The following is a 12,668-nucleotide window of genomic DNA, read 5'->3' as shown; positions in this document are numbered from 1 at the left end:
ATCTAACTCAAACATAAAAAATAGTTTATGAAATGATAGATATTTTAATTTTAAACTCTCCAAAACCTTATTTTTAATAGGTGTGACCTGTAATAATAGACAAAAATTTAATTAAACATAAAAAATTTACAAGTAACTAAAAATAATAAAATTTTTTGATATCAAAGGAGGGAAATTGATCCTCTTTAGGTTTTTAAATACCTGAGAAAATGCAGTATACATTAATTTTATAAGTGGGATCAAAATTAAATATAAAAAATAATAATAAAAAGTGAGAGATCACAATTGACACCATCTAATTTTTTTTAATGGAGAGATCCACTGTCAAAGGAGTGATAGTGAAGCTAAACATTGAAATGTCCGTACATCATTCAATGTAATCAAATTTTGTCAATTCAAGATACCTGACCATATACCTTGACCATTGACCACCGCTTCATTGAACAATATTATTCCGAACTTGCTGCGCCGTTTCCATAGAATAATGCTTAACTTCTTGACTTCTTCCTCCTCATTCACTGCTAAGTGTGCATGCATGTATATACGTGTGTGTATGCTTGTATGTACATTTACTATTCATAATTATTATTAGCACCGAATTGAATCCAGAATTCAAATTGGAGTTTGTTGCTGCAAGCCTGCAAGGTTTTCGAATATCAAGAAGCTAAGGGATTGACTAATTCAGTAACTACCAAAAAAGACTCTGTTGTCATGTTACATCATTCAAGGCATTTTATGTTGATAAGATAAGATCATATCATATCTGCATGCTGAGGAGTGGAAATTAAATATATTAATGGAGCTGAGCATGTGTTTGTTAGTGATCTTAGCTATATTCTACTTACGTTTCTCTCTTGTTCAACTATATATATAAATAGATCTCACTCATTGATCACCCAGTAAGTTCGTTTCTTCACTACACATATATAGCATATTAATATATAAGTGAATCAGTACAAAAACGAACGATAATAATGGAGAAGAAAATGGCTGGATTCTGCATCTTTTTCCTCATTCTCTTTCTTGCTCGTATGTCATCATCACTTTTTCTTCGTTATTTATTCTCTCTATTTCGTTCCTTATATATATATATAATATCAAAAATATTATTTATACACTAAAATTAATCATCAATATATTTATATATAAATATATATCAATTAATTTATTTTTAATATATATTTATATTTTTAATATATATTTTATATTCTAATATGTATTTTATCTAATAGTTGATTTTAGTATTTGATTTTAATGTACTTATCATGATTATATAATGATAATCACGGAGAGATATGCAACAATATGTTTATCTTTCATTATACTTGAAGTTGTATGCCCTCTAATCAGTGCTAAAATAGTAGTACATTCCCCATGATAGGAAGGCTAATAGCAAATTAGTACTAAGCTATGATTTTAAGCAAGAGTGTCATCCAATCTTTTAAAATTATTGTTATTATAAATTTTAAATTACAACATTAAATATTAATCTTAAATCCTAAATTTTTCAAAAAAAGTTTAAATTATATATTAATAAGATGGTAACGTATTTACTGTGATAAGCATGCAGAGGAATATGGCGTGGAGGGAAAGGAGTGTTTGAACCTAAGTGACAAATTCAAGGGACCGTGTTTGGGTTCAAAGAACTGCGATCATCACTGCAGGGACATAGAGCACTTGCTCAGCGGAGTTTGCAGGGACGATTTCCGCTGCTGGTGCAACAGAAAGTGTTAAAACTACTCCATCATCATCAAACCTCTAAAACCATATGATATAATAATAATAATAATAATATATGAATAATAAATGCTTAGCTTGCATTATATTGGATCCCCACGATGCGTTAGACGCATGCACCTAGCTAGTTACTTCACATATGCAAGAGCATGTACTCGATCTTCGTGCATAACAGATATGAGTTATGTACTTCTTATGTATGTCAAATAATAGTAATAAATAAGTCTTGTTATAAGAATTTAATTCTGTTTAATTTTGATAGTACGTACATACGTCGTCGGTATAAAGANNNGAATTAAGAATTAAATTTCTATTAATTATAAATCATGATCATGAAATTAAACAAAATATGGTTGTCAAGTTTGTTAAAGAAATCCTAGATTAGGACCTCACATGGCGAAAATTAGGAGTTTGCTATGCTTTTAAAGCATGGCGAAAAGTTAAAAAAGCGTAGTGATAGTTTTTTGCTATGTTTTTTGAGTTACTGGTACGCTTTTGAAAGGATTATATCTGTAAGGGTGCCGGTTGCTTTATCGCTATAATTTTTTTGTCAGTACCAAAGTTCTAAAAATCAGACCGGTCATCGAACCGTTCTAGTCATTGATTCACTGATTTATTGGTCTAACCAGTCTAACCATAATTTAACCGAAAAAATCGTTTTAAAATAAAATAATTTTCAAATTATAAACAAGCACTCTAAAAAATACAAACATCAAAATATTATTCAAACTTTAATGGCATTATGTATATCATTTGATGACTAAGATTAAATTATTATTATTGCATAATGACATAATACTTATAATTTATATGGAAAAATAAGATAGTAAATCAAAAATAAAATTTTTTACCATATTCACCATTTCAAAACTCATATATCAAACTTAAACTAAGACAAATAAATTAATCTAAGAATTAAGACAGTCATAATGCAACATAATTTATGAAGCTACACACAAAGGTCAGTCTTAATACCCAAATAAAAGGATGCTTATAGAATATTATTCGTATTTCCTAGCACTAGTATAAACATCCTAAAATATAACAGTAAGACAGAACAATCATCCTATATAAAAATCACAACACAAAATAGCAGTGAGAAAAAGTAAAGGAAGATCTGAAGTTCTATTCCTGATGAATCATAAAACTGTGTATGTGTTTGTATTGAAGGAATGATCATTGAAGCCCTTTCCAAAACAAGCTCAATCAGTATTTATACAAGAGGAAAAACTATAATACTAGGCTAGCTTATGTAATTGCATTCTGTTTTGCTAACTAATTCAGCGGCTAAATTGAAATCTTGGTCAATCTTAATTATTGACTTGGTCTTCTCTCTATCAAGCAGCATAGCAGAACAAGCATCCTAATCAATAATCAATAAATCATTCGATTTAAGCACAATTAACTCACAAAACACAACACGTCAGCACATCACTATATATAAAAAAATCACAAAACACAACAACGCAACACAGCAAAATAGCCATAGCTAATCAATAATCAATTAAATCATTCCATCTAAGAATAATTAAGTCATTAAGATAGTCATAATCTAAACACAATTGAGTCACAACACAAAACAAAAAACAGTAGATTAATAAGATTAACCAGTGAACTAAATCAACTGACTCAGCACAGTTTTCACAAAAATTAACCAGCAAAATAAATCAACTAATCATTCAATGATTCAATCCAAAACAAGAAAACAGAGTATAATATAGCTAGATTCAATTTTCAATCTGAGTAGCATTAGCAGAATCCCAGAAAAAATGTTCCGAGTAAAGAATGAAGAAAAGAGAACAAAAATAAAAAAAAATAAAGCCATTGCCTTCGTTCTGAGCGGTCTCAGCAGAGGGCAGGAGCAGACGACGTCGACGGTAGAGAACGATGACTGAGAGCTAATAGGGGTTCTTCTTTGGAGAACGCCCACGGAACGAAGAGAGGAGCCCCTAACTGTGACGGACGGCGTGGGTGGCTCACTCGTTGCGGCGGTGATGCTAGGGTTTCCATTTTTGTTTGGGGAGAAGGAAGGAGATAAAAGAAACCGGAGAAGGGGCTCTAGGGTTAGGAGGAGAGGCTTCTGTGCTTCACACGTGCCCCTGATTGCGACGGATGGCGGCGGATGCTTACTTCTTGTGGCTTGCGGCGGTGAGGCTAGGGCTAGGGATTTGCTGTTTTGGTTTGGTACTTTCAGATGGGGGTGCACGAATGATTGAGGTCGTTTACTTAGAACCGGCCGGTTATTGGTCTGGTCCAACCGGCCTGTTCTCGACCAGTTCAATAGTTTCTGAACAGTTCTCTTAACAGTGGTTATAGACAGCGGGCCGAACTGCTTTCATCGGCAATTCCCGGTTAAATCGGTTCGACCGGTCGATCTAGTCCGATTTTCAAAATCATGGTCGGCACGCTTTTATCTATTGCCACACTTTTAAGCGTGGCCATATGTGTAATCCTATAGCCATGCTTTTGAAGCGTGCCAATAGCCGAGATGCAACTACGCTTTTAAAATGTGCCAATAGCCAAAGATACGGCTACGCTTTTGAAGCGTGGCAATAGTTAAAGATACGACTATGCTTTTAAAGCGTGGCTATATCGTTTTTAAATTAAAAAAAAAAAGTCAAAATTATAGCTACACTTTTAAAACATGGCTATATCGTTTTTAAATTAAAAAAAAAATATCCTGGTATATCCTTATCAAATTAAGTTATATATATTCCTCTAAACGAAGTTTATACACACGGTTCCTTCTTATTAAGTACCAACTCCAATTAACTTCGGTTGTCATAAAAAATTACAATAAGAGCACATCTTTCCATGCAAATTGCGAAACAAAGAACTAGAATATAAATCATTAATGCGTGCTTGCCCATCCATTCCATAATCATAGTCAAGCGACTCTAATATAAATTTTTTATTAAATAAGGTTGGATTTAGTTTAGAATAGAAGTTAAAGTAATTTAGAGTTAAATTTATGTAAAGTATGCTAATTTAGAGTTAATTAAGATTTTAGGTTTATGTTAAGTAGTTAATTATGTAGATTTACAATTTAGAATTTATTGGACTAATTCAAAGTAATTAGCTTCATTTAATTTTTATAATTATTTTTACAAATTTTATTAATTTTAATAATTATTTTTAATTTTTACTAGCTTCATTTATGTTTTAGGATTTTTTTTTTGAATATTGTGTAGCTTTGTAGACTTTTTATAGAATTTAATAGTATATTATTATATCTATACTTATATTGACATTCACATTGAATATATTAAAATTTATACACACATAACTTTGAAGTCGCGCACAGCAGTCTCAGCAAACAGGGACAATAGGAACGCTTCGATCGCATCCGTTGTGGATTCTGATATTATTTGGTATCAGACCATATCCGAACCGCAAAAAAATAGCGGGATCATTCTTCGTCAGCAATTTTTGCACATCCACCCTCATGTTGACCACTAATTTTATAGATTTGCACAACGTAAATCTATTAATATATAATCGTTAACTAGCCAAACAGTAAAATCACACACTATTTAACACTGTTAGATGGTTTTTGAGAGAGTGAAAGGTGACTCCCAAACCTTTTCTTTCTTTTGTGTTTCGCTCCTCAGCAAAAAGCCAAAACCTTTTTACCTGGTGGAAGGTTATCAGAGAAGATTTTTGTCCAATTGGTTGAAAAGAGTTAATCCGGCAGCAATCCCAAAACCACCATTTAGGGGAAGAAAACAGAAATGCTAGCTTCTGATTGGATGATTAGTAAACAATGGATTTAGAACTCATTGTTCCTCAAGTAATGAAGCAGAACTCTCTTCTGCAGCAATTTAAGCATGATCTTTTCCTTTCAAATCAGGATTTGAACACCAAATTTTGAGCGCAATTTTTCATTTGAAATCAGAGTTCAAAATGACATCCTCAAGCACCTCTACCACACCGAAGATGCTCCTCAAGGTCTTTTCACTCACAATTTTTGTTTCAGTTTAGCTTTTGAGGGATTTATTATTATTCCTTCATACCCCGTTGGATGTGCAGGAGTTGAAGGCTAACAAGGAAGAATTGTGAGTAGAAAAGTTCAAGGACAAAGAGGAAGTAGAGGACTTAACTCAGGAAATGGCTGAGCTACGGTATCAAACTCTCATCCCTAGACCTCAAGCTTCATCTCTCCAACTCAAGTAATCGGTACACTCCTATTTTATCGATACCCCCATCCTTCATTTCTCTCTATTTTTTTTATAAATTTGGTTCCAATTCTGCTTTTTATGATGTTGGGTACCCTCCAAGTTGGCAACTTTTTTACCTTTTTGCATTTTGCTCATTAATTGTCTGTGACGAGCAATCCCTTGTGAGTGTGTGATCATGCATCCTTCACTAACTTCATTAACGAAGATGAACTTCATGTTGCTGCTGAAACCTGAAAGGTTATTTTGTCGGAGAAGTATTTTTATTGTGGTAGTGTTGTGTATTCATTGTATCACCTTTGCTTATCATTTAGCTGCAATTTAATGATACTTGCTTGCTTATGATTAGTTGGTAGGAATGAACCTTTGGTGGATGGATGGAAGTGGTCAAGGCCTAATGGAGGGCATGCAGGAATAACATCAGCATTGAAGACATAAAAGATTTAAACAAAATAAGGTATACTAAAAACAAAACTACATTTTATTTTTTAAAAAATATGTTTTCTCAAAACACCTTCCCTTTTGGGTGTTAATCATAGGCTAAAATGGATTGAGTTAAATTTGTCATTTTTCTGTGAATGATATGGATTGAGTTCTACTAATGTTTGGAGCAAAATTTATGTAAAATTGATGATTATGTCTAAGAACTAATAGGATTGCTACCTTTTAAATTGATGATTATGCTATCATAATTTTTTTCTCAGCTAATAATTAAAATTAAGAAGTGTTTTCTCTTTGCCCCCAAATTTTAAAATAGGGAGAGAAGAAGTATGATATAGACTATAGAGGGTGTGAATTTGGATGGAAAATATAAAGATTGGCAAAACAACTTGCATTCTGATTTTTACATTCTTAGGTTGGTCTGTTGGGATAACCTTCTTTGATATTTTTTCTTGCACTTTTTTGCTTTGCCTCTTTACTCTTTGGTGAATAGTTTGAAAGTTTGTGTATTTGAATGAGTTATAAGAGAAGCTAGTATTTTTTGTTTAATCCTATCATTTGTTTTGAAAGAAAGGGATTTCGATGCTGAGCAATCTGCAAGGGTGATTGATGCATACTGTATGCTTAGCAAGCCTTTGACTACTAATTATATTGTTGTTATCTTCTTTTGTGGAATTATTTGCTGAAGATTGGTAATGAATTGTTTGATTACACTTAATGATGACCAGTTAATTTTTTTTGTTTTATTGAGTAATAATTTTTTCTTTCTTTTTTTTAACTGTAATAAATGTTTGATATCTATATTTTAAAGCAAATGTCACTGTCCCTTATATTTTACCCAGTTAAGTGTGTTTGTCTGAGTAACATTTACTTACTACACATGATTCTTTGAGGCCAAGTTTAACCATTTCCCTCCATCATATATATAAAATTTTAAATCATTTTATTGTGTTGAAATGACTTTAATTATTTTTATCATTTAGGATATATATGTGTATGCATTCCTAAAATTTTTATTCCTTAAAGAGATAAGATACTCTAAGGAGTACTTGGATACTTTAAGGAGTACTTGGCTATTCTAAAGAGGTTAGATATTCAACGTTCATGAGAAATATTTCATTCATTTTTTTGTTTTGACAACTTCTTTTAAACATTCTTTATTTTCGTTGTAACACTTTTTCTTTGTGAGAGAATATTAATTGCATCCAAAATTTTTATTAGTTCTTCTCACAATAGCTTAATATTTTTTCTTTCTTTCTTTTTGCTTAGTGTTTTATTTTTATTTTTCTTTAGTATATAAAGTGGATGAACATGATAAGATATGTTATTATATGATGTTTGTTTTATGCATAAAAGAAATTTTATATCCAAGTCTGTGCTACATAAGATAAGTGAGGAGTGAGGTAAATCAGTTTAAAAGAGCAGAATCTGTTATTCGCAAAAGGTTTAACATCCTTATATTGATAAGAGTGACCTTCTTTATCCTAATTAACTCACAATTTGAATGTAAATGTTAAAAGAGTTTGCAAATGGATGATTCCTTTCATTTAAACCCTGACGGAAATAGTTTTCATAAGTATCATAGAATTCCTAATTCTAATAATTCACTTGATAATTTTTATTTTCATTTCTTCAATTACAAGAGCAGAAGAAAGATTTAGTCTTTTCCATTTGAGAATAACTATTACATGACTATAATTCAAGTAATAGATTGCTGACTAACATTAGGTAGGGGATGCCTGTATCTTGACCATAGCAGTTAGTTGTTCACTAGAGCTCCTTTTTTCTTCTTCTTCATATTGGTTTATAGCTTTATTAGATCAGTAATTGAAGTTGGGCAAACTTATAACGTATATTACTATATGCTTTTTTTATATAATTGAATTCACCAATTTAGTCAGCGTTTGATTCTGAGTTTAGTTGCTGCTTCAATTGCAGGTCTTCTTGCGGAGGGAGAAAACATTCAGTCAAGACAGAAGAAGAAGCGACATTATTTAGAAATTGGCCGGTGACTCAAAGGTTAGTCCATATTTTTATTTTCATTTCTTTAATTACAAAAGGATTAAAAAATATTTAGCCTTTTCTACTTCAAAATAACTATTGCATGACTATAATTCAAGTGATAAATTACTGACTAATATAAGAGCAAGCCAACAGTGGATACCTTTATCTTGACTGTAGCAGTTAGTTGAACATGGAGTCCTTTTTTTCTTCTTTTTTATATTGGATTATAGCTTTATTGGATCAGTAATTGAAATTGGCCAAAACTTATAATTAATGTATATTTCCATCTTTTTTTTTAATATAATCAGAATTCACTAATTTGGATTAGCGTTTGGTTTTGAGTTCAGCTGCTTCTTCAATTGCAGGTCTTCTTGCGGAAGGAAAACGGATCGGCCAAGGCGGAAGAAGAAGGGGAGGCAGTTGGAAGTTGGCTGGTGACTCTTCAAAGGCTAGTAAAAATTAGAATCTCCAATATATGATTATTTTGCGCACCCCTGATTTCAAAGTCCAAAACTTTCCCACACCCAACCGTTGAGGATTCTATTCTTCTCTCTTTCCTTTTTCAATCAAATTATCTATTTCATGTCTAAATCTTTGTGATTGTTTTAGTGACTAAAAAAGAATAAGAAGTAAAAGAAGAAGAAATAGTCTTGCAGGAAGGAAAAATTATTATTACACTTATTATTTAATGATATTTTTTAAGTTTGGGAGTGCCATATTTGTGATTTTTAATTCAGTTGACAAGTTACATTGCATTTATTATGTCATTGTGGTTGCTCACCCTGAAACACTTATGAAGTATGTTATTTTATCCATAGACCCTTTTTTATAAAATCAATCTTCCTTTTTTTTGTGTTTTTTTAAAAGATCAGCTCATAAATAATTTTCATTAATTATTTATCTTTTGTGTCAAATAGATACATTCCAATCAAAGAGATTCTAATTTAATATGATGGTCTCAAGAGGGAAGATGACACCGTTCTCTTTTGAAGATGATGCTGTTTCAGAATCCACACTCCCTCTGCATCAACTCCAACTTTTGAGATTTCTACATTGGAGGTACCTACTACTACTATTACACCTACTAAATTGAGACATTGGGAAATTAATCTATTACATGAAATTTTTTAATTAGTTTCCAGTGGTTTTGAAGGTGTGTTTTATGCAAAAAGAATTTAAAATGACTTATAAGAACTCCTTCATTTGTTGTGCATTTATTTGACTTTTGAGTTCTTTTAATAGTCTAAATTATCAATGAAAATTGTTCTATAATAGCATTTTTCTTATAGTGACTACTAATTTTATTATTGTTGTCATTTTCTTTTGTCGGATTGTTTCCTTCAAAGTCAAAGCTCCATGCCTCCTTGCATTCTTTCTTTTTTCAGGGGATGACGATAAGATTAAGCCTACATATAAAGACATAAATGTAGTTGTGTTTATAGAGTTTGTTTAAGGATTCGGTGGACAAATTTGAAAATATTAAAACTCAAAGCTCATTTAAAAGGGATGTTTTCTTGCTATGTTTTCGAATCAAATATATCATTGATTTTTTCTTACTATCGAATCTATTTTTGCTTTTCAGAAATTTAGTTGTACACATATATTTTTTTAACAAATTTACGTAAATTGACTGCTACAATGCAAACCACAAATCCTTCTAATATGTATGAGTTTTATAAGTGATAAGAATGATTATAATTAGAAAATATGAAAATGAAGATTACATTCAATTTCATTGTTTGAAAAATTATTGAATTATTACATGGCATTGAGAATTTTAATTTTCTATCTTTCGATCTTTACTTAAATTATTAATTTCAAGTTTGAATATTTGTGATTGTTTCAGTGACTAAAACATAATCAAACACAAAAGAGAGAAGATGGGAGAGGTGAAGGTGTTGAACAAATACTACCCACCTCTGTCGCAGTGCTTGACCTGAAGCATACACTGGGTAAGACGAAATTTTGTTTTTGCTACATGTTTTGCCTTCAGAGCCATATTTTAGTGAATAACAATGCTTATTCCGGATTGTTAAGTCATTGCTAAAATTTTTCTTTTCCCTTTTTAGAGGGTAGCAATATATGTGTGCAATAATCTCATAACTGTATGTGATTAATTAATCCCCTTGCTCATAAGATGTTTGTGTATTTGTCTATGCAAACTTTGGGGAGATATTAATGCCAATGTTTCATTTTGAATAATAATTTTCTTTCTTTCTTAGATGCTGAAACAGTGGTGCATACTGCGGGTTGCCATCGCAAGAGTGTGAGGTAAAAAGTGGTTGCTCTTTCAGGTGTTGTTGCTTAGGATTGCAACTGCTCTGACTCTTTCATGAGAGCTAATACCCATTCTATTGTGTTTGCTACCCATTAAAAGAGGGGCTCAGCGGCGTTGGTGTTGCTGCTGTAGTGTTAAGGCAATAGCTCTGTAGCTAGATGGTGATGCCAAAAAGTTAATATTGGGTAAGTACTCTCACTACATTTTTGCAGACCAAGCATTTTTTTCCATGCAATTTCATATTTTTTGTTATTGTTTGCTGGCAGTTTTAGTTTGATTTTCAACATTTGTTGCAATTTGCTAAAGCCATTAGAAAAGATTATCTCAATGAAGATTGGTTACATTTTACTACACCCATTCATGATACATTAACTTAGATATTCTTTTCAAATATTCTTTTTGTATAAGCTTTGCTAAAAGAGCAATTAAAAGTCTTCATCATAAACATACATATTTTTATTTCTTCTAATTTGGTGAATCCCGCTTGCTTGGATATTTTGGGTTCCACTATACATGAAAACTAAGCTTCTCCTATTTACTAAGAGAAACATCTCATTTTAGATCTATAGGAATTGACAAATGATAGTTAATTTATTTCAGATCTTGGAAAGATTCTTCTCCTTCCTTAATTTGGTAAAGTTCCTCAATGGGCTGTTGTTGGTGAGCATTTCTTTTCGTAGTACTTCAAGAGGTTTTGATTTTTTTTTTGTTAGCACAAAATGCTAAAATATCATAGGAGGTGGTTTTTTGTGTTATTTTTCAGTTGGTCTTTTCTAAGACTATTTAATTGACATTGAGAAAGTAGTAATTGAAATTTTCCATAATAAACGGTAGTTTTTCCATTATTAGAAAGTTAAACAAGCTTAGGCATTTTTGAAGAATATTATTGAATGAGGTGGCTTATTTAAGGGTGAGGAAGGGAGATGGCAGAGGGAAAGGTGGTGAATAAGTACTACTAACTTGATCTGTTGAACTATATATTGGTAATATGAAATGAATTTAATTTCATTGGTATCGTCTTACACCCATTGAATTTTTCAAACGATGTAAAATAAAAATAAAGTCATTGAGTTTGGGGTTTAATTTGAAGTATTTTGGTTATTAATGTATTTCCTATGAGAAGTGTGAATCAAATATGTGAATATCTTTTAGATACTTAATTTGTTTTTGTCCTTAATTTTTAAATACTGAATGGTATCTAAAGACTTGATGTCTGGCACCTATATTATTTTTGTCACCACCTTTAACATTTAATATAGACGAAGAAATTGTGGGATCAAAATCGATCTTCTTGAATTGTTTTTGCAGGGCTGCTACACATCCGTATAACCATATAACCATATAGGCCCAAGCCTAAATTGTTTCAAGCGCATTAAATGCAGAATGTGAAACACGCGCTACACAAAAAACGCCTCGTTTTCCCATTCGCGCTTCATTATGAACGAACATTACATCTTTAACACGAAACCAATTCCCCAAAATACTCACTCTCTTCGAATCTCTCTGAACATCACTCAAACTCCAATCACATTCTTTGTAGAAACCACTGCTGCAAACGAATCGGAAGAAGATTTCGCAAGCAACAACCAGAAACAAACGAAAATAGCAACAAAGACTACAAAAGGTATGAGAAAATTACTATTCATTTAAAATCTTGCAATGTCACGTTTCGCCTAGTTTCATTTTAGTTTTACTGGTTTGATTTGCTTCGTTTAGTTGATTGAACTATTGTGAATGATTTCTACAGTATAACTAGGGTTTAAGATATAGTTGCTTGTTCTTATTGGTTTGGATAGTTTAATTAGAGCTCTGTTACTATCTTCAGTCCTTATTTTTCATTGAAGAACGCTATTCTTGTTGATTGAAATTGATAATGATTTATTAACCACATGAACATTTTTCGGTTTGTTGGCCTTTGTGATTTTGGTTCTGTGCATGAATGATTTTCGGTTCAGTGGGTTGTTGATGTATTGAATGAGTTTTGTTTAAAAAAATTCACATTCGAGACAACTCTTTCACTTTGATAATCCATA

At 31.6% G+C, this 12,668-nt stretch overlaps 2 long non-coding RNA genes across 4 annotated transcripts; both read left to right on the top strand.

Moving 5' to 3' along the window:
* Positions 868 to 1,987, top strand: LOC107613897. Its single transcript, XR_001614223.2, has 2 exons — positions 868 to 1,029; positions 1,571 to 1,987. It is a non-coding gene; the product is annotated as an uncharacterized LOC107613897 (long non-coding RNA).
* LOC107612288 lies at positions 5,762 to 9,910 on the top strand. Of its 3 annotated transcripts, XR_001613677.2 has the most exons (5): positions 5,762 to 5,906; positions 6,262 to 6,369; positions 6,924 to 7,006; positions 8,292 to 8,361; positions 8,723 to 9,910. It is a non-coding gene; the product is annotated as an uncharacterized LOC107612288 (long non-coding RNA). The 3 variants fall into 3 exon arrangements; XR_002352192.1 differs by lacking the exons at positions 5,762 to 5,906; positions 6,262 to 6,369 and adding an exon at positions 6,694 to 6,768; XR_002352191.1 differs by lacking the exons at positions 5,762 to 5,906; positions 6,262 to 6,369; positions 6,924 to 7,006 and adding an exon at positions 7,202 to 7,439.

Source organism: Arachis ipaensis, chromosome B08 (assembly GCF_000816755.2).
Source record: "Arachis ipaensis cultivar K30076 chromosome B08, Araip1.1, whole genome shotgun sequence".
NCBI lineage: Eukaryota > Viridiplantae > Streptophyta > Magnoliopsida > Fabales > Fabaceae > Arachis > Arachis ipaensis.
Note: the sequence above shows the minus strand (reverse complement) of the source record. Positions and strands in the feature narration are given on the sequence as shown.